Raw genomic sequence first — 26,064 nt, 5'->3', positions numbered from 1 at the left:
GAAGACAGACCAATGAGCTACAAGGTAGTTAATCGATGGTATATGGTTTTGTTGAAGATATCAGCCCACATTATTTAAGGAATCATTTTTAACTGCAGTATGGTGAAACAGTTTTAGAGACATTTGGAGAAACTTTTTCACATCAGTGTTGCACGGAATTGTGGGCAGTTTTAGCCCAAAAAGCATGAAGGACCCAGCAGTAGTACTGAACAATTTGGGCACCTTTGCTATTATATAGCTTTCACTAGGTATTATAGGCTTTCTGGGTTGGAACTGAACTCTGTAGGACGGTTGATCTGGGCACCCCTGTGTTATTGCCTGAAAGGAACCTTAGGTTGAATCCTGCAAACCATTTAGATCCAGTCTCCCCAGTGCACACCTAAGGTGAAATGGTGCAACACAATCTTCTGATGCTGCATTAAAGGAGTATATCACTCAAAAAAAAAAAAAAAATAATTAAAAAATGCTGAAAATTTACTCCCCGTTTACCCTCAGGCTATCCAAGGTTTGGATAAGTTTGTTTCTTCATAAGATTTAGAGAGATCACTTGCCCACCAATGGATCCTCTGCAGTGAATGGGTGCCGTCAAATGAGAGTCCAAACAGCTGAGAAAAACATCACAATAATCCACAAGTAATCCACACCACCCCAGTCGATAGATTCACATCTTGTGAAATGAAAATCTGTGTGTTTGTAGGAAACAAATTAGTCGAGATGTTTTTAACTTCAAACTGTTGAGCTCATAATCCATAATATTGATTTCTCCACTGAAGAAGTTTCTTTTGTCTGAATCAAGAGAAGAATATGCACAGATTAAGCACCATTTACAAGCAAGTTTTAATGTGAGAGGGTAACAGGGAAAGGACTGGAGAAAGCATTATTATGGAATATTGACATTTTCATGTTAAACACGTCTTAATGAGGGATTTGTTTCTTACAAACATGCAGATTTTCACACCACAAGGTGTTAACTTATGGACAGGTGAGGAGTCCATTACTTGTGGATTATTGTGATGTTTTTATCAGCTGTTTGGGCTCTCATTCTGACGGCACCCATCCACTGCAGAGGATCCATTGGTGAGCAAGTGCTGCATTTCTTCAAATATGTTTTGGTGAAGAAACAAAATAATCTACATCTTGGATGGCCTGCAGTTGAGTAAATTTACAGCATTTTTTTTATTGTTGCGTGAACTTTTTCTTTAATACTTCTAATCCAGTTTCCTCCACTATATTTGACCACATCTATGAGAATCAGGCTGTCTGATTTTATACTTAATGTAAAGCATGTGCATTTTGAATGTGTTACCATGTCTTTGACCTGTCAGAGGTTTTGCCAGAGGATGTTCACATATTGATCTGGGATCAAAAACAGGGATGCCTCTCAAAGGTGACAAAGTTCACAATCTCGTCTGTCCCCACCCAATTATTTGTCTATTACAGTGTTTGCAAAGCGGTTTTCATCAGCTTTTTGCCCTAGATGCAGCCTGCGGTCTGGCGTGAATGAAACCCAGTGCAACATTTGCTCTCTGTTGCTATCCCACTCTAAATCTCTATTGCTCTCTGTCCGCCTGAGAATGATAGAGATGTTTGGTGTTTGATGTAATCGTATTTGACATCTTAGTTTTCTGACAGATGAGCGGACATTAATGGAGTCCTATTGCAGCCTCCGCCAATAGAGGTCACTGTAGATGCTGATGTCTGGCATCCCTTCATCTTCATCTCAAGCTGTGAATTCAAGGATGAATGTGATGGAAAACACATTAAAATGCATTTTCCAGCACTCCAGCTGAAGGTTTTCCATAATTTTTAACGGCATCTATAGTCTTGCTAAACAGAATTATAAATGTTGCATTTTAACAGGCTGTTTCTCATTAGTTATTCTTACTTAATTCTGAATATCTCCTATACCGTGACTTTCTGAACATGCCTGACATGTTAACTTCTGGCTCAACCAGTGGCATAATTTTCAGGTGGGACTAACTTGCAATAGGCTGTTTAGCAGGAAATTGAGGAGAGTTTTACTATTTTTGGAGTACATAGTATAGATGCATATTTCCACGAAAAAAAAACAAAAAAAACATGCATGCATGCAAATTTTTATCTCTCTTTTTTTTATATGTCTCAGAGATCTCACAATTTGGACTTTTTTTCTCAGAATTGTGAGAAAAATGTCTGATTGTGAGCTAAAAAAAATCAGTTACATTTTTTTTTTTTTTTTTTGTTCTGTTGCAGAAATAAGCTTCATATAGTTTGTATATTGTACATAGTATGCAAATTTTTGGTATGCATAGTACACTCTTCTGGGTGGCGTATTTTCCTGTGAATAATTCACCTGAAGTTATATCTACTGTGATGTTTAACATCTCTTTCTAGATTCAATAATTAATTTAATATATTTTTCCTATCAACATTTAATTGCAAAATAACCGTAAAACAGCAATAATGTAGCGTAAAACTGTTTGAGACCTATTTGGTGTGTAATGCATACTGTTTTATAGTAATTATTTTTGCCGATGCGAGTGTTGCGTTGCGTCAAAAGCAAATAGAAATTACAATCACTGCCACTATCTTGTCTACACTGGACACAGTATACAGATGTGCGTTCGCTTTCTAACACAGTCCACGCGTTTGAGTCTGTCAATTGGACAAATGGAGCGAAAGAACTTTCACTTGGACGCGTTTGGTTTAAAAAGCTTGTTTGTGTCATTGTACAGATATCAGAAGGGCCCCAGCGTGAGGAACAAGTGGATAGTTTATTTTTAATGGCACCCTGGATCGTGTCTGAGGATTAGTCAGAGCATTTTGTTTTGTAAATGAGGCACAGTGTCATGGAGAGTTCACAAAGAAACATTTGTTGAAAGATGAAGCAGTACTAGATCTGACTGCAGCTGCATCACAAACCATAAGTGAATGATTTCATAGAGCTTTGTTTGAAAATGACAGTTTTATTGTGATTATGTTATCAAAACACTCATATGCAATATCGAGGGGGCATTAATACCGTTTTCTATGCAATGACCTTAGCCAATCATAACAGTGGCCGATTACTGACAAGCCTTAAAGGACACGCCCCTTAAAACAGGTCATTTTAGAGAGAGGGTCAGAATGAGGGTTGATAATAATCATTTTCCCACATTTTTATTTGTTTTTTTTGTGCAAAAAACTTTTTTAACATTATAAGTAAACCTCAAGGAGCATATTAAAATAATGAAAAATCCATGTCATGACCCCTTTAAAAACCTTTGTAAAAAAAGTATGCAATATACAGTATACAGGTGCATCTCAATAAATTAGAATGTCGTGAAAAAGTTCATTTTCTCTTGTAAGTTATTTCAAAAAGTGAAACTTTCATATATTTTAGATTCATTGCATGTAAAGTAAAATATTTCAAAAGTTTTTTTGTTTTAATTTTGATGATTAGAGCTTACAGCTCATGAAAGTCAAAAATCAGTATCTCAAAATATTATAATATTTACATTTGAGTTTCAATAAATGACCATCCCTACAGTATAAATTCTGGGTATCTCTTGTTCTTTGAAACCACAATAATGGAGAAGACTGCTGACTTGGCAATGATCCAGAAGACGATCATTGATGCCCTCCACAAAGAGGGTAAGTCACAGAAGGTCATTACTGAAAGGTGTGGCTGTTTACAGAGTGCTGTATCAAAGCATATTAAATGCAAAGTTGACTGGAAGGAAGAATTTGGGTAGGAAAAGGTGCACAAGCAACAGGAATGACCGCAAGCTTGAGAATACAGTCAAGCAAAGCCGATTCAAACACTTGTGAGAGCTTCACAAGGAGAGAACTGAAGCTGGAGTCAGTGCATCAAGAGTCACCACGTTCAGACGTCTTCAGGAAAAGGGCTACCAAGCCACTTCTGAACCAGAGACAATGTCAGAAGCGTCTTACCTGGGCTGTGGAGAAAAAGAACTGGACTGTTGCTCAGTGGTCCAAAGTCCTCTTTTCAGATGAAAGTAAATTTTGCATTTCATTTGGAAATCAAGGTCCCAGAGTCTGAAGGAAGAGTGGAGAGGCACAGAATCCATGTTGCTTGAAGTCCAGTGTGGTTTCCACAGTCAGTGATGATTTGGGCTGCCATGTCATCTGCTGGTGTTGGTCCACTGTGTTTTCTGAAGTCCACAGTCAACGCAGCCATCTACCAGGAAATTTTAGAGCATTTCATGCTTCCTTCTGCTGACAAGCTTTATGGAGATGCTGATTTCATTTTCCAGCAGGACTTGGCACCTGCCCACACTGCCAAAGGTACCAAAAGTTGGTTAAATGACCATAGTGTTACTGTGCTTGATTGGCCAGCAAACTCGCCTGACCTGAACCCCATAGAGAATCTTGAGTATTGTCAAGAGGAAAATGAGAAACAAGAGACCACAAAATGCAGATGAGCTGAAGGCCACTGTCAAAGCAACCTGGGCTTCCATTCCACCTCAGCAGTGCCACAGACTGATCACCTCCATGCCACGCCGAATTGAGGCAGTAATTAAAGCAAAAGGAGCCCCAACCAAGTATTGAGTACATATACAGTAAATGAACATACTTTCCAGAAGGCCAACGATTCACTAAAATTTTTTTTTTTATTGGTCTTATGAAGTATTCTAATTTGTTGAGATAGTGAATTGGTGGGTTTTTGTTAAATGTGAGCCTAAATCATCACAATTAAAAGAACCAAAGACTTAAACTACTTCAGTCTGTGTGCATTGAATTTATTTAATACACAAGTTTCACAATCTGAGTTGAATTACTGAAATAAATGAACTTTTCCACGACATTCTAATTTATTGAGATGCACCTGTATACTGTGCAGTAAACTGTAGGAAAGCATTCCATTTTAAGCATTTCAAGCACTCAGTTCAGTGCCACTAGTGGCAAAGAAATGATACATTTCAATTATCATGATAGACACAGACCGAGTATGTTTATTAAATATGATATGCAAAGGAGAATGTGAAAATAGGATGTTTATGTAAATGATTTTGGGCTACTGCAATGATTCATAAGGAGCAACAGGGACTGAAACGTATTGGCATATTTGTACTGGGCTATTATAGTTTAGACTGAAGGTGATAGTGTAAAACAGGGTGTATTTTACTCTGTTGTGTTCTCTGTGAGATGACTCCCTGTTCAAATATCTTCTTATTTCAGCCTGAACTATGATGCCTGGCCACCCACACAGTTCGCTTGCTGACATTTAGCAAAAATTCAACGGTCCTCTTCCCTTGGTATGTAAAAATTTTGCATCAGCTTAACTAGATCATATTTCTATGAATTATTTATACAATGAGATAAACACTTTTGTGACAGTCAATACTGTTTTTTGGTGATAATGAAATCAGCAGAGACTGTGAGAAGACACCAGCTTCCCTAAGTAGGATCAGCCTGCACACTTGACGCCCTACAATTTTGGGGCCCTCCAGAACCATTTGACCCGTAACATAAAACCCCAAGAGCACCATTACTGAGGATCCTCAGGTGAACCGTCTCAATTCCTCAGACAGACCAAGCAACATACATGCTGCTCAAATAGAGAAAATCTTCAGGTTTAATCATCAGAACGATCCGTCCATCCATCCTATCCATCCTATCCATCCTATCTATCTATCTATCTATCTATCTATCTATCTATCTATCTATCTATCTATCTATCTATCTATCTATCTATCTATCTATCTATCTATCTATCTATCTATCTATCTATCTATCGTTATATCATTCTATCTATCGTTATATCATTCTATCTATCGTTATATCATTCTATCTGTATCTCTATCTATCTATCTATCTATCTATCTATCTATCTATCTATCTATCTATCTATCTATCTATCTATCTATCTATCTATCTATCTATCTATCTATCTATCTATCTATCTATCTATCTATCTATCATTCTATCTATCGTTATATCATTCTATCTGTATCTGTATCTCTATCTATCTATCTATCTATCTATCTATCTATCTATCTATCTATCTATCTATCTATCTATCTATCTATCTATCTATCTATCTATCTATCTATCTATCTATCTATCTATCTATCTATCTATCGTTCTATCGTTCTATTGTTCTATCTATCGTTCTATCTGTCTGTCTAGCTGTCTATTGTTCTGTCTATCTATCATTCTGTCTATCTGTCGGTCTATCCATCCAGCCATCCATTCATTTATTCATCCATCCATCTAAAACTGAGAGGTGGGATTTATTGTGTGAACGGCACAATAGGCCAATCATAGCACCATGGAGGCATTACTCTCTTATCTGTCTGTCTCTCTGTGTTTGTAAATATTTCTGGTAGTATTTTCAGCATTAATCAAACAATTAATGCTTTTATGTGCAATACATCTCAGATGAGTTATTGCATGTTTTTTTCATTTTTTGTAAGCAGTTTACCTTTAAAAAACATTTTCTTCACAGTTATAAGCACAATTTTAAACCTCTTTCAGATGAACACTTCTCTCCACAACAGCCTGAGACAATTCTTCCAGCTGTCTCTTCTGTAAGTTTTTGTCTGTCCTTCAAAGCAGCAGAACGTGCGTGTTTTTCGTGTAGCGTTTCAACCTTGAAGTTTTCCTCGCTTGTTGAGTATGGATCGCAGACGAGAGCTCTCTGTCAGATCGGCAGACAGAGGTGTAGCCTCTTACTGTCTGTATTGATCGGACTTTGTGCTCTGCCGTGGATCTATAACGCGTTTCAATCACAGCTGGGCCGCGATCTTCACACGCAGCAGGCTGAGGGCCAACACACAACACACCAGCTGAGAGGTTCAGAGAGCGCACAGCATCAAAAACTGAAGCATTGATTGTTGTTTTTCTTAAGTGTTGAGCAAAATAAAAGTGTCAGACACTCGTAATTGAAATGTTCACCGACATAACAGCAAAAAAGAAAAAAAAAAAAATTCTCTATCGTCAATGGAAAAAATAGACTGTTAAATAGTTCAATTTTAAACATATACTTCCATTTCAACCTCTGGCTGTTTTAAATGCTCAGATAGATAGATAGATAGATAGATAGATAGATAGATAGATAGATAGATAGATAGATAGATAGATAGATAGATAGATAGATAGATAGATAGATAGATAGATAGATAGATGGATAGATAGATAGATGAGCATTGCGTTTGTCGGATCTGTCTCCAGATAAATAAACAATTTCAGCAAGGCTAGTGTCAGCCCTCTTCTCAATTAATTGCTTTTTCTCAGTTTAAATAAGACGGAAATACAAGAAGTCAGTCAGGGATTTTCAAAAAAAGGCTGCGAAACCTTCAAGTATTCAAGGTGTCATGAGTCATCGAACTGAGCGGGTTGTTTACCCAGACAATTAAACTGTCATTACGTCTGGCGAAAGATAAAATGGCACCGTTGAGTTCGCGTGGAGGTTGAGCTTTTATTCTTGGCTGCTTGAAAGTATTGCAACAAATTGAAATTAACCGTGTGTAATATGCTGACAAGTTGCATTTTAATGTGCTATTAAAGCACCGCCATTTCCTGTATATATTAATTCTGGGATTAATTAGATTATGTCAAGTGCTTTATTAAGGGAAAAAACATGCGAGGACCTCTACGATATGCCACACTTGTCCCAATAAAGGCGGCACCTTTACAGGTCTTGTAATTTCCTCGTTGTTGTTTCCCACTCAAGCGCCAACTAATCCACCAATATAAGCAGCGTGACACTTCAATCTTCAACTTAACAGGCAGGAGATGAGCGGAATATTGGATACAGAGGGGTGATTAGAGGTCATGTGATGTCACTGTCAGCAAGCCAATGACCTCTGTCACAGCGTCTGCCATTTAAATGTCAAAATGTGCATCCGTGTCGGATGGCCATCATCTCTCTCTTGGCCACATTTGCATTTCAGAGAGTCCCTGTTCGCTGTCAAAAAAAAAAAAATAAAGGCCCGTCAGACCTCATGCACTACCGTACTGGGCATCTCTTCAAACGGCCCCCTTACATGTGTGCCCCAGCCAGATGCTAATTCACAGCGATTAAAACGCATATCACAGGCACTTACTCAATCTGAAATTGATGAGCAGGATGTTAAATATACAATGAAATGAGTGAGATGTTTGTCACGTCGCAGCGTGAGTGATGTTTGTCCTTTCTGACAGCGCTCAGAAATGTTTCCGAGCTTGAAATCAAGTAGCGTCTTTGATGTTTTGGAGTTGAAAAATAGTTCATGTGGGTTGTGCTGCATGAAAAATAGAGTTCAGATAGTGTGCATCCTAATGTTAATTAGATGCATCTCACAACTTTCTCAAGAGCATGCCCGGGTCGTATAAAACAAAAAGATAAATAATATATATATATATATATATATATACAGTATATATATATATATATATATATATATATATATATATATACATTTTTTTTTACATTGTGATTATTTTCATGGCAATTAAGTGCATTTATTCCCCAAAATTTATTTACTGTGATGTTAAAAAAAAACAATCGATGTATGAAACCTGTATAATGAGTGTATTAATAGCCAAACAAGTGAAGTACAATTTAGACAACCACAGTTTTTGAATAACTGCACATTAACTTTTCAAACAGCTTAATTTTCATGTACATAGACAGGAATTTCAGTCAACATGAAAATGCATTTACACTCATTGGACTTCCGTAATGTGGTGTATTGTATAGAGTGCTGCAAGGATTATGCATTTTTGTAGACCAAAACCCAGAAACAAGTTAGCATTTTAGCACTTGTGGTTTCATCATCCTGAAGTCAGTGGGTTTTTTTTAATTGGGTTTTTGATTAAATGCCTTAAATAAGGTCTGTGGTTAATACAAGCTCAATATATTTTCACACTTTTTTCAATAACATCATAAACTGTTGTTGGCCACAGAGCTTATTTTCTGCAATAATCCAAAAGCCAGTGAAAAAATCCTACTGGGTTTTAGTTGAGGGAACCAGGGAGATGCTAACTTAATAAAATAAAACACATCATTACTGCAGGACATTATTGACAAAAATTTACTTGATTTTATCTCAAATGTATTGAATCTAATCACTATTATTACATTAACCAACATTAAATAAAATTATATTAAAAAAAAAAAAATATATATATATATATATATATATATAAATATATATATATTTTTTTATTAAATATAATGTAATGTATTAATTTTAATATATTTTAATGTAATTAATATAATTTTTTAAAATACAATTTAATGTCAATTTAATGTAATATCATTTTATTATATATATATATATATAATATATATATGCTGAAACCTGGGAAAGCAGCAGGAACCGACAAGTACTGACGGAAATGATACAGCACCTGGGACCTAAAGCAAAGACCTGGCTCCTAGAAATGTTGAACTCATGCATGGCAGAGAAAATAATCCCACCGGCATGGAGAAAGGCCAAGATAGTTGCAATTCTCAAACCTGGAAAGGATCCATCATCCCCAAAGAGCTACAGACCAATCTCACTCCTCTGCATCACCTACAAGCTCTATGAGAGGCTATTACTCCAACGCCTTATGCCAGTTATAGACTCTAAGCTCACTAAAGATCAAGCTGGTTTCCGTCCGGTCGCTCCTGTGCTGGGCAGCTATTGAACCTCACCCAACACATTGAGGATGGTTTTGAGTGTAAACTCATCACTGGAGCAGCTTTCATAGATCTTACTGCTGCCTACGATACTGTCCAGCACCGCACCATGATTAGGAAACTTTTTGACATGACTGGTGATCTTGACCTGTGTCAAATCATCAAAAGCCTCCTCAACAACAGGCGCTTCTTTGTCCAATTAAATGACAAGAAGAGTAAATGGAAAGCCCAAAAGAACGGCCTACCACAAGGCAGTGTACTGGCCCCTCCTCTTCAACATCTATACTAATGACCAACCACTTCACTCACAATGCCGTCGTTTTATTTATGCGGACGATCTCTGCATCACCACCCAACAGGAGAACTTCCAGAAGATTGAGCCTATCCTGGAAAGTGCCCTCCAAGAGATGACAACCTACTACAAAAACAACCACCTGAAACCCAACCCATCAAAAACCCAACTATGCAGTTTCCACCTCAAAAATCGAGATGCGAAAAAAGAACTGAGCGTCTCATGGGATGGCTACAAACTCTCCAACCACCCTCACCCTGTGTACCTGGGAGTCACACTCGACAGGACTCTCTCTTTCAAAACTCACCTCCAGAACACCAAAGCCAAGATCAACACTCGCAATAACATCCTGCGGAAACTGGTCAACTCAAAATGGGGTGCCGACCCACCAACCATCCGCGCAACTGCCTTAGCCCTGTGCTTCTCCACAGCCGAATACACGTGCTCAAGCTGGAGCCGCTCCCACCATACCAAACTGATTGACTCTGCCCTCAACGACACCTGCCGCATTATCACGGGATGTATAAAGACAACGTCAGTCCCGTGCCTCTACGCTCTAGCTGGCATTGCCCCCCCCTACATCAGACGATCCATCATCGCCCAAGACGAGCGGAGAGCACAGGAGTTTGACACCAGGCACCCCCTGCACGGACACATAGCACCCCCACCCCATCTGAAATCGAGAGCCAGTTTCCTGCTGACAGTCCCTCCTCTCCAGACAACCAAAGAAATAGCAAGGACCAACATTTGGAAAGATGATTGGAACCAGCTAATCATACGAGCTCAGGATTGGATGGAGAGAGGAATCACCCCGACTGAATGTCTCGCCAGCGGGCACGATCTCCCATGGCTAACCTGGAAGACCCTCAACAGACTACGAGTGGAACAGGGGAGGTGCAAAGCATTTATGAAAACATGGAACCACCAGACAGACGACACATGTAGCTGTGGAGCAGTTCAGACAATGTCCCACCTACTGGAGTGTGAAAACGCCCCCCAGTGCAGCCCCCAGGACCTGGCTGAACCGACCCCATCAGCTGTGACCTGCGCTAGATACTGGCAGAACGACATCTGAAATTGCAACGGACTCGAAAAGAAGATATATATATATATATATATATATATATATATATATACAGTGAGGAAAATAAGTATTTGAACACCCTGCTATTTTGCAAGTTCTCCCACTTAGAAATCATGGAGGGGTCTGAAATTGTCATCGTAGGTGCATGTCCACTGTGAGAGACATAATCTAAAAAAAAAAAATCCAGAAATCACAATGTATGATTTTTTAACTATTTATGTGTATGATACAGCTGCAAATAAGTATTTGAACACCTGTCTATCAGCTAGAATTCTGACCCTCAAAGACCTGTTAGTCTGCCTTTAAAATGTCCACCTCCACTCCATTTATTATCCTAAATTAGATGCACCTGTTTGAGGTCGTTAGCTGCATAAAGACACCTGTCCACCCCATACAATCAGTAAGAATCCAACTACTAACATGGCCAAGACCAAAGAGCTGTCCAAAGACACTAGAGACAAAATTGTACACCTCCACAAGGCTGGAAAGGGCTACAGGGAAATTGCCAAGCAGCTTGGTGAAAAAAGGTCCACTGTTGGAGCAATCATTAGAAAATGGAAGAAGCTAAACATGACTGTCAATCTCCCTCGGACTGGGGCTCCATGCAAGATCTCACCTCGTGGGGTCTCAATGATCCTAAGAAAGGTGAGAAATCAGCCCAGAACTACACGGGAGGAGCTGGTCAATGACCTGAAAAGAGCTGGGACCACCGTTTCCAAGGTTACTGTTGGTAATACACTAAGGCGTCATGGTTTGAAATCATGCATGGCACGGAAGGTTCCCCTGCTTAAACCAGCACATGTCCAGCCCGACTTAAGTTTGCCAATGACCATTTGGATGATCCAGAGGAGTCATGGGAGAAAGTCATGTGGTCAGATGAGACCAAAATAGAACTTTTGGTCATAATTCCACTAAACGTGTTTGGAGGAAGAAGAATGATGAGTACCATCCCAAGAACACCATCCCTACTGTGAAGCATGGGGTGGTAGCATCATGCTTTGGGGTGTTTTTCTGCACATGGGACAGGGCGACTGCACTGTATTAAGGAGAGGATGACCGGGGCCATGTATTGCGAGATTTTGGGGAACAACCTCCTTCCCTCAGTTAGAGCATTGAAGATGGGTCGAGGCTGGGTCTTCCAACATGACAATGACCCGAAGCACACAGCCAGGATAACCAAGGAGTGGCTCTGTAAGAAGCATATCAAGGTTCTGGCGTGGCCTAGCCAGTCTCCAGACCTAAACCCAATAGATAATCTTTGGAGGGAGCTCAAACTCCGTGTTTCTCAGCGACAGGCCAGAAACCTGACTGATCTAGAGAAGATCTGTGTGGAGGAGTGGGCCAAAATCCCTCCTGCAGTGTGTGCAAACCTGGTGAAAAACTACAGGAAACGTTTGACCTCTCAGGTGTTCAAATACTTATTTGCAGCTGTATCATACAAATAATTAGTTAAAAAATTATACATTGTGATATCTGGATTTTTTTTTTTTAGATTATGTCTCTCACAGTGGACATGCACCTACGATGACAATTTCAGACCCCTCCATGATTTGTAAGTGGGAGAACTTGCAAAATAGCAGGGTGTTCAAATACTTATTTTCCTCACTGTATATATAAATTAATATATAAATAAATATTTATTGTTTTAATTCAAATTTATAGATAAATAAAAAACAAAATCGACACTTTTTCAGTAATCACATTTGAGAATAATGAGAATAAAAAAAAAAAAAATCTAGTTAAAGTCTGAATGCATTACAGTAAATGAGAAGTGTTTAATTGTCACAATGTAAAGAAATTGTAATGGTCCTGAAATAGGCTTATAAGCTAAATTTATGTATTTTGCTTTTTTGCTTTTCATGTGGAATTATAGAGGCAGTATAAAACATATCTAAAATATTTTTGTTTACAGAAAAAAGCAGTTTGCCCTCAATAACAAATGCTGTCAGGAGTCTGAGGTCACATCCATTCATTGTTGGATGTGACGTGTGTACTTAAAATTTTAAGCAGAACTGGAAGTTTACCTTGAGCAAACCAATAATGACACAGCATCAATCAACTGCAGCATCCTCAGCGCGTCTGTTGGGACGAAACGACACTCGACGGTCACTTGCTGCTGCCTGTTTAATAGCTCTTTTACGAACTAATACTAAGCAACAAAACAGCATCGTGCCTCCTCATATTTGTGAAGACAGCAAGACTTATTTCCTCCTGAATCTATTAGATCTGGCTGTGATTTCTCTGTGCACTTCATTAAAAGAGCTTTGAGGAGCACAGCTTGAGAGTGATGTATCGCTCAGCTCCCAGATTGAAGTCCCATACATCATTTTCATTGCGGTACTTTTCCTTCATCTCACTCCTCTTGAGCGTGCCTACTAGATAATAAACTTTCTCGAAGAGAGTTATAATTCTCCAAGACAAATATGATATCTTGGGTTTTGGAGAAGTTCCCTGTTTGCTGGAATGTCCACCCAGCTCTAATGAAGAGAAGAGCTTTCTGCAACTGTCTAAAGTTGACTAACGCGCACGTTGGTCCATTCCAGTCACGTAACGCATGCCGAACCCTCTGGCTCCCCCTCACTGCACATCACTAACGGGATTTCATATGCGTCCACTCCAATTGGCCGGATAGAGATGCTCTATTGCCTTTCCGAAGCCCTGAGGCGAGCCAACTTTGGGCTATGTTTTAATCAGTGCTCAGCCCGTCCTGTTTACTCCCCTATCAGGAGAGCATCTATAAATACCTACTACAATGAATAATTGTAGCCCTTGGTGAGTTTCCAAGGGCTTCCTACAAGACAAAAAACAAAGCAGAGTGATATTAAAGTGGGAATATACAGTATCCATGGCTGTCTGGTGCAGGAATCAGTCGTCTTTACCCTATAAACGCCCTGTTGGTGTCTCTCGAACAGTCTTGGATTGCACGTCGCCCTTTGAAACGATGTAGCAATTACATTGTCTCCCTTTGCCCGAGGACCCCAAATTAAAACGAATGAGCCATCAAAGTTCTCCACCAAACCGTGGGACAGCGTGAGAGATGCATGGTGTTGTAGGTATAGGCTTTGTTTGGAAAGTCTAAATGACGCTGTTGTTGTTGTTATTGATGCAATCTTGTCTTCAAGCTCCTACGGTGGAGAACAAAAAGGAAAAAAGTGCCAGCAGATTTCCCGACTGTGGAGAGCTGTTATCCGACAAACTATACCACAATAACCACATTGAAATCAATAGTGCTGGATCTGTTTTTCTTTCATCTAAAATGGCACAGAGCAAGTTTACTTTGTTTTGGGATTGCATGTCGAAGTAATCGATGTATGAAAACTGTATAATGAGTGTATTGATAGCCAAACAAGCCAAGTACAATTCAGACATCCACAGTTTTTAAATAACTGCACGCCAACTTTTTCAACTGCTCCATTTTCATGTAAACTGACAGAAATTGTGCTTTCTATTAATAATATGCCATTTGGATTTTAGATCTAATGTTTCCTTTTTCAAGTCAACGTGAAAATGCATTCGCACTCATTTGACTTCCGTAATGTGTTGTATAGAGTGCTGCAGGGATTATGTATTTTTGTAGGCCAAAACCCAGAAACAAGTTAGCATAAATGCCTTCAATAAGGTCTATGGTTGATACAAGCAGATAGATCAAGATGTTTTCACGCTTTACTCAACAACATCAGTAAAATTTAAAAAGGTAGTTGCTAACAGTGGCTAACTGGGACTATAGAGGTTTTCAGTGATATAAAACCTCATCTCACCAAACAGGAAAATTCATCAACTCACAAGTCGATTTCGCAGCCTTGTTGAGCTTATAATCAGTGATGTGACGCGGTGTAGTTCATTTATAGTCTACATTTAGGGTTTACTGCATGGTATTTAGGCTTCAAAGTTCAGTTTTCAAGATTATCATGATGAATAACATGTAAGAATCATAATCTTTTGTTGGCCACAGAGCTTATTTTCTGCAATAATCCAAAAGCCAGTGCAAAAATCCTTCTGGGTTTTTGTTGAGGGAATCAGGGTGATGCAAACTACTGGGTAGACCTATAAAAATACATAATCCCTGCAGGACATTATTGCAACAGGGTGTTTGACAAAACATGTACTTGATTTTATCCCAAAGGTAACACTTTTTGAATCTAATCAGTACATTAACCAACATTACTCAGTTGACTATTATCTGTATCTCAGTATAACACAGTTCGTAGCTAAAACAGAAGAGCATTGCGCAAGGAGCACCAAGGTCATGTGTGCACTTAAAATAATTGATGAAATTGGCAGCTCTAAGTTGGTAAAATCTGACAAATATTCTTCTTTAGAACAACATACACTGATGAATATAATATTAGGACCGTGTGTTCAGAAAGTAAATGGGGTCTGTGTTGACTTTAAAGGCCATCTTTAAAGACACACCGTCTGCACAACATAATCAACCTTCTGGAAAACTTCTCCAAATTGGTGTTTTGGTTGCTTAAAGCAATTAGTGAGTTTGACAAAGCCAGCTGAGCTGTTGATTACAGATATTTATAACAGTGACAGAAACCTGGAGAGGAGACGGCATTCTCCTCTGCCACCACGGAGAGGTCAGGACAGCTTTCTTTCTCAGATTAATGGAGGAATTTAAGATTCACAGAAATACTGTGTGAACAAAAGCTAGAGGTATAGAGAAACATCTATAAAGTTTTCAAGAGGAACAGCTTGAAGTTTGGGAAGCACTGGTACATCAGGCTTCCTCCATCCAAACACTGGACATCAAAGAGGTAACAGCTGCGAAGAGATCAGGGAGAAAAAAAAGAGAAACAATACAAAAAACCTATATAGATTGATGGAATTTGTTGGGTCTACAAAATAGTGTTGCAACTATTAGCCAATTTTGAATTGATAGATTTTTAATTAAAGCATGTTATTCCACATCTTGTGTGTATGCTTTATAATATGTGTGAAAAGGTTTTAAATGTGAACATCACAGTATAAGAACTCATCTCAAATTCCATGGTTCAAAAATGAAGGAATGTCATGAGTTGTTTCTTTTTATTAAATCAGCAATATACACTGTTGTTTGTATAGCCTGATCTATGAACAAATGACTCGTATGAGGTGATTATTTTTAATGAATCATTAATGGATAACATGATCAGTATAGTCCGATTCACAAAATAATGATTTTTACAAACTGGTTCTTTTAAATAAATCAGTACTATACAGTAAGATCAGTGTAGACTGTTTCACAAACGAATGACTCTTGTGAGCTGATTCTTTTTACTGAATCAGCATGAGTAGTGTAGTCTGATTCACAAACAATCTTCTAATGAAAAGTCCTTCACTGAACTAAATGAATAGATCAGAATCCAGTTTTGTGACAGTTGTTTTGTGTATATACATGAGAAAGTATGTTTGTGAAAATGTATGTACATGTGTGTGCCACTGCAGTTCCTTTGGCCTTTTGGGCTTTTCTGACCAATGTACCCTTTTTCTCCAAACGCAGGTGGGGCAATGAGGCAAATTCCCCTTCTCTCACCAAACGCAGGTGGAGCAAAGAGACCAATCCTCCAACAACAGGCGGGCCTATCGGTCTGGGAACAGATGGCCTTGCCATGCTTGAGCTTTCTCAGGTAGATCAAACAAAACGGCTCAACAATGAACAATCCTGAGAGAAAAGACAGAGAAAGGTCACATTTAGAAAATATGTAATTCCCGTTTATATGAACGTGATCAGTCTATACTCCCAACGCACAGCACGACGGCTGCTTCGTGAGCGGTAAAAATGGTATTTAAAAAAAACTACAACAATAGACCCCTCTGACTTACCTGTGCATTCTTAGAGGATTAGCTTGCATGGTGAGACGCTAGGCCATCCTAGGAGAGGAAGAGGGGGCCGTAAAGGCTTTTAATCGATTCCCAGGCTGTCGGGACCACCGGCCTCACACAAGGGAGCTATTATGAATGTTACCTGCTTTCCAGTACCCAGAGGCTCAGTTCAAAGGGTCTTGAGATGGACTTTCAAGCCTGGTGGGGAAGTGTCACCCTACACCGCTGTGAACAGAGCACAGGTTTTGATGATCCGAGGGCGAAATATCAATGGGCGCACGGCAGCTGTAAATGTGCACTCACCGCCCAAACGACAACGCAGAGTGCTAGAGGTCAGACGAGGATAAGACTGTTCGAAATGGGATTTTAATAAGTCTGTACAGATAGGGAGGTGATTAAAAACAGAAGTGGATAAGATACATTTGTAAAGCGCCGCGCTGGTAACGGTTTACGCCTCGGGTTATATCTTAAAAGCGTGACTCATAACCGGCTTGTCAAACCATGAATGCTATAAATGAAGTTCGATATATGGTTGCTTGACTTGAATGCAGTTCGTACCTTCAAAGCATTTCCTAAAACAACACTATTGAAGAGATGATTAAGGTGTTTCTCTCATTTCCCTACATCATCTTGTTTTCTGTTCTCCTAGCCATAATTCTTTGAGGAAAAGAAAGTGCTAAAGTGCACTAGAGCTTCTTTGAGGATAGATTAATTGGTGCAGAACTCGTACTAAAGATTTTCGGATGTTTCAACCATGTGTGAAACCCTCATTATAATGTTTATGTCAAAACTCTAACAGGACTTTTCCTTGGTTTCTGTCTGCGGATGAAGGAAAACATGATCAAAGATGTGACTCGCACTAACCAAATCCCACCAGAGATGTCGGATACAAAGGAGGATTGAAGTAAAATTCTTTTTTTTTTTTAAATAAAAAAAATGCAAAGGAAACTGAGGTGCCAACATGTTAGGAGCAAAAAATCCCGAAAAACAAAAGGTTGCATCAATAGTTCATGGGATTTTTCAAGGTTTGTCTTTTTATATCCTTTGCCTTATATTTACCTCTGTTGTCAAAGGATTGCTGTTCTGCTGCTACGATTCAAACACCTCAGAGATGAAGAGGATCCAAGATGGAAGCTTTAGTTGATGCTGTCATATCTGTGTAGCACTGCGGGTTCAACTCAAGGTTACCAGGTTCTCAGTGGCATCATTGCACCTGCCACAGAAGGAAGAAGACGTGGATTTAACATTGTCCACAAACTGGTATCCCACAGGGTTCTGTCAGTGGACTGCTATCGTTATCTTTTCTAACAGTTTGGCTTTGTTCATAAACTGAGTGGTGTACAATTTTAAGAGTGCTATGAGACATCCATATGAAGGCAGATCAGGAGGCTCTGGGAAAACTAGAGATGGTTATGGACAGGTCGTTTGGAAGTAGTATAGCTATATCACCTCCTCCCTCAGGTGATAAAATACTTTTTTTTTCTTTCTTTAATTATAGGTTCACACCAACAGTTCACACATACCAAATATTTTCACATTAGCTTCACTCATTAAACAATGTTGGGAAAACCTGTCGACCTGTGAGAAACAGCTGCAACTGATTTCTTGTGCAATACTATATCTTCTCATAAATCCTAAAAAACCTTTTCGTTACAGTGTTAGTTCTTAATTTTGTTGTTGTTCATTTTCTATTTTCTGTGGATCATAAAATTAGATATTATGCAGAATGTCTGTGCTGCTCTTTTTCCAAAAACCAGAATAAGAAACCCAAAAAGCTAAAACTAGTCCATGAAACCATTTATTCCATGCTCTATATTTCAAGTCTTCTGAAGCTATATAATATTTTGCCATTTTTTAAGTTAGGAAAATATCAAAATGTAAAGTGATAGTTCACCCAAAAATGTGTGTTTTAAGTTGTTTGGTTCCCAGAGTTAGTTTTGTTTTAATTATCTTAATTTGTGTGTTACAGAAGAAAGTCATACTGTTTTAGAATGACTTGTTAGTTAGTAAATGATGCCAATATTTAAATTTTTGGGTTACCCATCTCTATGAAATCAACATGAAGTGACGTTTACAACCTGTTTTACTTTTGTAATCAATCATATTTAAGAGCAAATATGGATAATTAACAAGACCTAAACTGTGGAGTCTGAAAAGTAGGCCACACCAGAATGCAGCCAGTTTAGTAGGGAAGGTTTGAAGTTTTTTCAGAAACATTTTTGATTTGATACTATAAAGATGATCACAATAAGAACAAGAACACGTATTATAAAAGATCGATTTCATGTTGTTAGTGCAAATGAGATTTCAGACTTACAGCGGAGAACATTTCCAGTAAATAACTTTTGTCTGTTCCTCACATAAAGCTATTGTAAGGGTCCAGAAGACTATGAATTTAATAAACGAGTTGCATGAACTAATTTTATGGTCCCGTTTTGTCATTTTCGTTGAGTTAGGTGAGTACATGACAACATAATTTTCATTTTTGGGTGAACTATTCCTTTAACCTTTCCCGATGACATACTTCGAGAGTTTTATAACTTTCTCCAAGCCTTAATTCCCATTAAACTCTGACAGGCGCTGTTGGGAAGTTGATTGTGAGCCGGCACAGTATAGTGAGAGCAGCAGCCTCGGCCCTGACATCTGCCCAGCTCCTAAACACTTCTCGTCCTGCTGTGTCCTTCTGTTCACCAGACCTCTGTCCTTCAAGTTTACAGCAGCAAGATCCAAGATGACGACCGCCTGCAAGATCCAGCTGCAGGTAACTGTGTGTGAAACCCTCCTTGTTCTCTTGAGCGGTCTATTTCTGACCTAGTATATATTGTTTAATGTACTTCTCATCTGAAATGATTTGGAGCTGATGAATAAATGAGATACAGGAAAGGCCGCTGCGAGGATTCCACCGAGATTCGGTCTCGAATAAAGCTGGAATTAGTGTCAGCCTAACGTTCTGTACCCTGCACTGAAGAATTCGAGCATCACTGCCTCATTATCTCCAATAAGCGTCAATTAGCTGCTCTGTAACAATACCACTACCACACATGCCAACAGGCCGATTTAAATAGGACTATTAAAAGCAAAATGATCTGTGTTTATGATAATGAGATGAGGATTGGGTAACGTTATATAGTTTCTTTTTTTTTTTTTAAGTTATGAATATAAATGACGGCTTTATGTCACGTCTGCGTTTTAAGTTCTGAATGTAAATAATCAGAGCTATGTTAAATAACCCCAAGGTTACCGCTAAACTTCATAGGACTCAGGATAATTTTCATGGGTGGATCAGTAACATTCCTGTTTGATTATCTTGCACTTAGTGGTCCATGTTTTGTAAAGGATTAGTTCAGCCAAAAATAAAACCTCTGCTGTGATTTACATGATTTTCTTTCTGTGGAACACTAAAGGAGATATTCTACTGAAAGATCACACTTCTTATTTATGTATACATACATGCATAGAGAGAGAAAGAAACTTGTGTAAGTGCAAATAATTTAAATAAAATACAATAGTTGGTCACACTTTATATTAGGTGGCCTTAACTACTATGTACTTACATCAAAAAATAAGTAAAAACACTTTTGCTGCTATTGAGGTGGGATTACAGGTAAGGTTAGGGACAGGTTTGGAAAATGTTTTTTTTTTTTTTTTTTTTTCATGATAGGTACAATAACTGTGTGTATATTATAATTATTTTTTATTATAATTAATAATATAATTAATGATATACATGATAGTATTCTTTACGGCCCCTAATTACTACAGTGGGGGAAAAAAATGATTTGATCCCCTGCTGATTTTGTTTGCCCACTGACAAAGAAATGATCAGTCTATAATTTTAATGGTAAGTTTATTTGAACAGTGAGAGACAGAATAACAACAACAACAAAAATGCCCAGAAAAAGGCATTTCAAAAAAGTTATAAATTGATTTGCATTTTAATGAGTCAAATAAGTATGTGACCCCTTTGCAAAACATGACTTAGTACTTGGTGGCAAAACTCTTGTTGGCAATCACAGAGGTCAGACGATTCTTGTAGTTGGCCACCAGGTTTGCACACATCTCAGGAGGGATTTTGTCCCACTCCTCTTTGCAGATCCTCTACAAGTCATTAAGGTTTCGAGCCTGATGTTTGGCAACTCAAACCTTCAGCTCCCTTCACAGATTTTCTATGGGATTAAGGTCTGGAGACTGGCTAGGCCACTCCAGGACCTTAATGTGCTTTTTCTTGAGCCTCTCCTTTGTTGCCTTGGCCATGTGTTTTGGGTCATTGTCGTGCTGGAATACCCATCCACGACCCATTTTCAATGCTCAGCTCCTTACCTGTATAAAAGACACCTGGGAATCAAAATAAGCAAGGGATCAAATACATTTTTCCCCTACTGTATGTATATACACACACACACACACACACACACACACGTTTGTTTTTGTGAAAAGTGGTGACATCCCATACTGTACAAACTGTATGTGCTATTGCCCTACACCAACCCTACACCAACCCTACCCCTTACAGGAAACTTTGTGCTATTTCAGATTTTCAATACACTCCATTCTGTGATTTATAAGCGTTTTGAAAAGTGGGGACATGGGGCAATGTCCTCATAAGTCACCTTCTCCTTGTAATACCTATGTCATACCCTTGTCATTATACAAATTTATGTCCTCATTTGTCACAAAAATGCACGCGCGCACACACACACACACACACCACTTTAAATCCATTGTAATAAAGTATATTAAATATTTACATTTTTTAAATTGAATTATAATCAATTACATTTAAAACAAATACAATAACTGTGTGTGTGTATTATATTAATTTATATTATAACAATTGTAAATATTTTTTTATGATTTACATGATGTTATTTATTGTTAAGGCCCCTATTTACTATATATAAATAAAGTGTAATAATTTATATATTATTTTTCTCCAAATTTATTTAAAACAAATACACACTATTTATTTATTTGTTTGCTTGTTTGCTGTTTTTTTTAATAGGATATGACCAAGACTGGAGTTGAACCCAAGATAACAGCTCTTATATGTCATGAGCATTGGCATAAGCCACTGTGCCACAGCTTTGACCCATTTATGTTTAATAGAGGAGAAAAATGAAACGCACATAGAATGACAGGAGTGTGAGTAAGCTACTCTAATTATAAAATATATATATATATATTTAGAACTCTGGTATATGTTTTTGTGGTCTGTTTTTTATTTATTTATTTGTTCAAAGCTTCATCTTTCTTTGTGTCCATATGGATTTTTTTTTACATCCGTCTTGTTTGCGCAAAAGTCACATCAAATATTAGAAAAAACAAGACATAAAAAGGGTTTGTGTAAATCACCCTACATCCATTCACACATAATACATAGAGTTTATGCTAATATTATCGTGACAGCTGGGAGAATGAAGGACAGGCTTCTTATTTACAACAGATTTTCTTAATTAAAGACTGTTGTAATCACACTCACAAGCTTCAAACAGTCTGAGCAGGTATCGCAGGATTTCCTTAATTCTTTCTCTAGTGTGTGTGCAGTATTACACTCATCACACAGCTTTAGGGCGAGAGGACATGTTACTGTCATTGAGACTTTAGCAAACATTAACTTACCTCAGCTGAGGGACGATTCACTGCTATGAGTTGCTTTCTTGCTTCATACAAAAATAAACAATGATGTTTGATTACCTTGTCTGAACAATCTAGACATCGTGTACAGGGCCTCTCTTTATATAAAAGAATCCTAAAAAAAAAGTGGAAGATGTTACAAATTACATGCAACTAAGAGTTACATTTCAAATCTGAGTATTTACATATATTTGCATACTTTGCAAAGCCATTAAAATGATTAATGTACAGATTACTGTACAATTGTACATTTTATTGTGGAAGGGACAATGAAACATTTAGCTGAACTTTAGCTGTGGTTTAAGTTGACTTAATGTTTTATTTTTGTGTAACGTGCATATTTTCATCTTTTCCATAGAATTAGTTTCAGATCAAACAATAATTGGCAAGGCCCCCTGCGGTACTGCTGTGGACCCCCTGTCGAAGACCCCTAAGGTAGAATTTTTATGTTCTAGTTTATGAGCTGACTAATACGGAGTTGTGTGTCAAAAATATACTTATGATTTTAGTCTGCAGATCATAAAACATGGAAAGGACAGAGTAAGAGAATTCGAGCCATATCTAGAGACCAGAAACTTTTTTGATTCGAATCTGTAAGTAACCACCTAGCAATCATTGTGCCAAACATTCAGAAAATGCTAAATTCTGGAAATTGCTACTCTGAAGAATAGAGCGAACCTTTTCATTTGTTGTTTTTGTTTGTTAAATTCTATGCAATGATCCCTGTCATTTGACAAAATGTTGTGGTTTTGGATGTGTGCACATATAGGTCTGCCAGGGAAAAAAAATCATTACTAAAATCATTGAATCATTACTCACTGGCCTTGAAATTTTGTTTCTCCAGCTATTTTGACAGTAACTCCAGAACACTGAAATGATTAGCTGTCACAGTGTGTTGGGTAATGACATTCGTTGTGGTGCACCCTACATACTAATAATGCCAATAGTCTCATTGTGTTTAACGTGCCATCCTGCATCCAATTTCCCACCAACAAAATCCTGTCATTGAGGATAAGTCCAATCTTCAAACCAATCAGCTATTAGTATATCCCTCCAGGTCCATTTGCATATTTATTGCCCAATCAAAGCAGCTCCTGTCATATCTCAAACATATGTTTGCCTGGCCGTGCTCAAAGAATTCCCTGGCTATTTTAAATGATGGCTTTTTAAAGGATTATGAAGAGGTCGCAAATGAACTTTTAGCGATGTAAATAATCACTTGCATCTTGGAAAGCTTCCAAAAAGTAAATATATTAGACTCTGAAGGCTTATCTGCAGTGGATGTGAATGCATGCTAAATGGTTCTCAGGCAGTATAAATGAACTGTATCCTTCCTGATAACAAGCTTAAAAATGAATCAGATCATTTGCATTTATTGCAATAATTGCCATTGCAACCAGTTTAAGTGGTTGCACTTGCATATCTACACTACATGCAATAACAGGGCAGATTTGCAAGAGAAGTGACTGAAAATGACTGCATTACTGGCACCGACGTGTTTGCCTGATATGACGTGTCTGTTTAACTCGGTGGACACAGCGGGTGAGAGATTGTGAGGAGTCTGATAAGTCATTTATGATGCCAACTACATTCATCTCAAAGGGGAAGGGTACTAGTAGATTTAGACTGACGTGCGAGACTCCTGTGTTGCATGTCACTTAGATTTTTTGCTGAAAGGAAGGTGGCTCACACAAAAAGCTGTTTCCTTTCCTCTGAGTGCACCAGTGCAGAAAGCGTGCGTGTCTCTGCTGCTGAATGTTCGAATAGGAATTTAAAGGAATAGTACTGCTAATATGCATTTGCTGAATGAATGTGTGTGTGTGTGTGTGTGTGTGTGTGTATATATATATATATATATATATATATATATATATACTGTGTGTGTATATATATATATGTGTGTGTGTGTGTGTGTGTGTGTGTGTGTGTGTATACATATATTCTGGATGCATAAAATTGATCAAAAGTGACAGTGAAGTTGTTCATAAGGTCATAAGGCAAAATGTTTCTATTTCAAATTAATGCTGTTATATATATATATCGCTATTAATCGCATCCAAAATAAAAGTTTTTGTTTACATAATGTGTGTACTGTGTATATTTATTATGAATATACAAATACACACACATACAATATATATTTTGAAAATATTTACATATATTTATATGTATATATTTATATTCATAAAATGTATATTATATATAAATATATTTAATATATAAACACCATATTTTTGTAAATATATACATGCATGTATGTATGTGTATTATATATACATAATAAATATACACAGTACACACATACAGTATATTATGTAAACAAAAACTTCTATTTTGGATGTGATTAATCGCGCTTAAATATATATACAGGTGCTGATCATATAATTAGAATATCATCAAAAAGTTGATTTATTTCAAAAAGTGAAACTTGTATATTATATTCATTCATTACACACTGACTGATATATTTCAAATGTTTATTTCTTTTAATTTTGATTATTAGAGCTTACAGCTCATGAAAGTCAAAAATCAGTATCTCAAAATATTAGAATATTACTTAAGACCAATACAAAGAAAGGATTTTTAGAAATCTTGGCCAACTGAAAAGTATGAAAATGAAAAGTATGAGCATGTACAGCACTCAATACTTAGTTGGGACTCCTTTTGCCTGAATTACTGCAGCAATGCGGCGTGGCATGGAGTCGATCAGTCTGTGGCACTGCTCAGGTGTTATGAGAGCCCAGGTTGCTCTGATAGCGGCCTTCAGCTCATCTGCATTGTTGGGTCTGGTGTCTCTCATCTTCCTCTTGACAATACCCCATAGATTCTCTATGGGGTTCAGGTCAAGTGAGTTTCCTGGCCAATCAAGCACAGTAACACTATGGTCATTGAACCAGCTTTTGGTACCTTTGGCAGTGTGGGCAGGTGCCAAGTCCTGCTGGAAAATGAAATCAGCATCTCCATAAAGCTTGTCAACAGAAGGAAGCATGAAGTGCTCTCAAATTTCCTGGTAGATGGCTGCATTGACTGTGGACTTCAGAAAACACAGTGGACCAACACCAGCAGATGACATGGCAGCCCAAATCATCACTGACTGTGGAAACTTCACACTGGACTTCAAGCAACATGGATTCTGTGCCTCTCCACTCTTCCTTCAGACTCTGGGACCTTGATTTCCAAATGAAATGTAAAATGTACTTTCATCTGAAAAGAGGACTTTGGACCACTGAGCAACAGTCCAGTTCTTTTCTCCACAGCCCAGGTAAGATGCTTCTGGCGTTGTCTCTGGTTCAGAAGTGGCTTGGTAGCCCTTTTCCTGAAGGCGTCTGAGCGTGGTGACTCTTGATGCACTGACTCCAGCTTCAGTTCTCTCCTTGTGAAGCTCTCCCAAGTGTTTGAATCGGCTTTGCTTGACTGTATTCTCAAGCTTGCGGTCATCCCTGTTGCTTGTGCACCTTTTCCTACCCAAATTCTTCCTTCCAGTCAACTTTGCATTTAATATGCTTTGATACAGCACTCTGTAAACAGCCACACCTTTCAGTAATGACCTTCTGTGACTTACCCTCTTTGTGGAGGGCGTCAATGTTCGTCTTCTGGATCATTGCCAAGTCAGCAGTCTTCTCCATTATTGTGGTTTCAAAGAACAAGAGATAC

The 26,064-nt window shown here is 38.1% G+C and overlaps 1 protein-coding gene across 1 annotated transcript in view; it reads left to right on the top strand.

Annotated features, from left to right (window-relative positions):
- The window catches only part of epha8 (eph receptor A8), a 184,595-nt gene that overhangs the window by 7,244 nt on the left and 151,287 nt on the right, over positions 1-26,064 (top strand). Inside the window, exons 7-13 of the mRNA XM_058790812.1 lie at positions 5,161-5,237; positions 5,352-5,487; positions 16,454-16,580; positions 19,471-19,537; positions 21,779-21,918; positions 22,769-22,845; positions 22,920-23,003. The gene's annotated coding sequence lies outside the window, so the exon portion shown is untranslated. The remainder of the gene's footprint in view (positions 1-5,160; positions 5,238-5,351; positions 5,488-16,453; positions 16,581-19,470; positions 19,538-21,778; positions 21,919-22,768; positions 22,846-22,919; positions 23,004-26,064) is intronic.

Source organism: Onychostoma macrolepis, chromosome 11, assembly GCF_012432095.1.
Source record: "Onychostoma macrolepis isolate SWU-2019 chromosome 11, ASM1243209v1, whole genome shotgun sequence".
Taxonomy (NCBI): Eukaryota; Metazoa; Chordata; class Actinopteri; order Cypriniformes; family Cyprinidae; genus Onychostoma; species Onychostoma macrolepis.
This window is presented reverse-complemented; position numbering and strand designations above follow the sequence as displayed.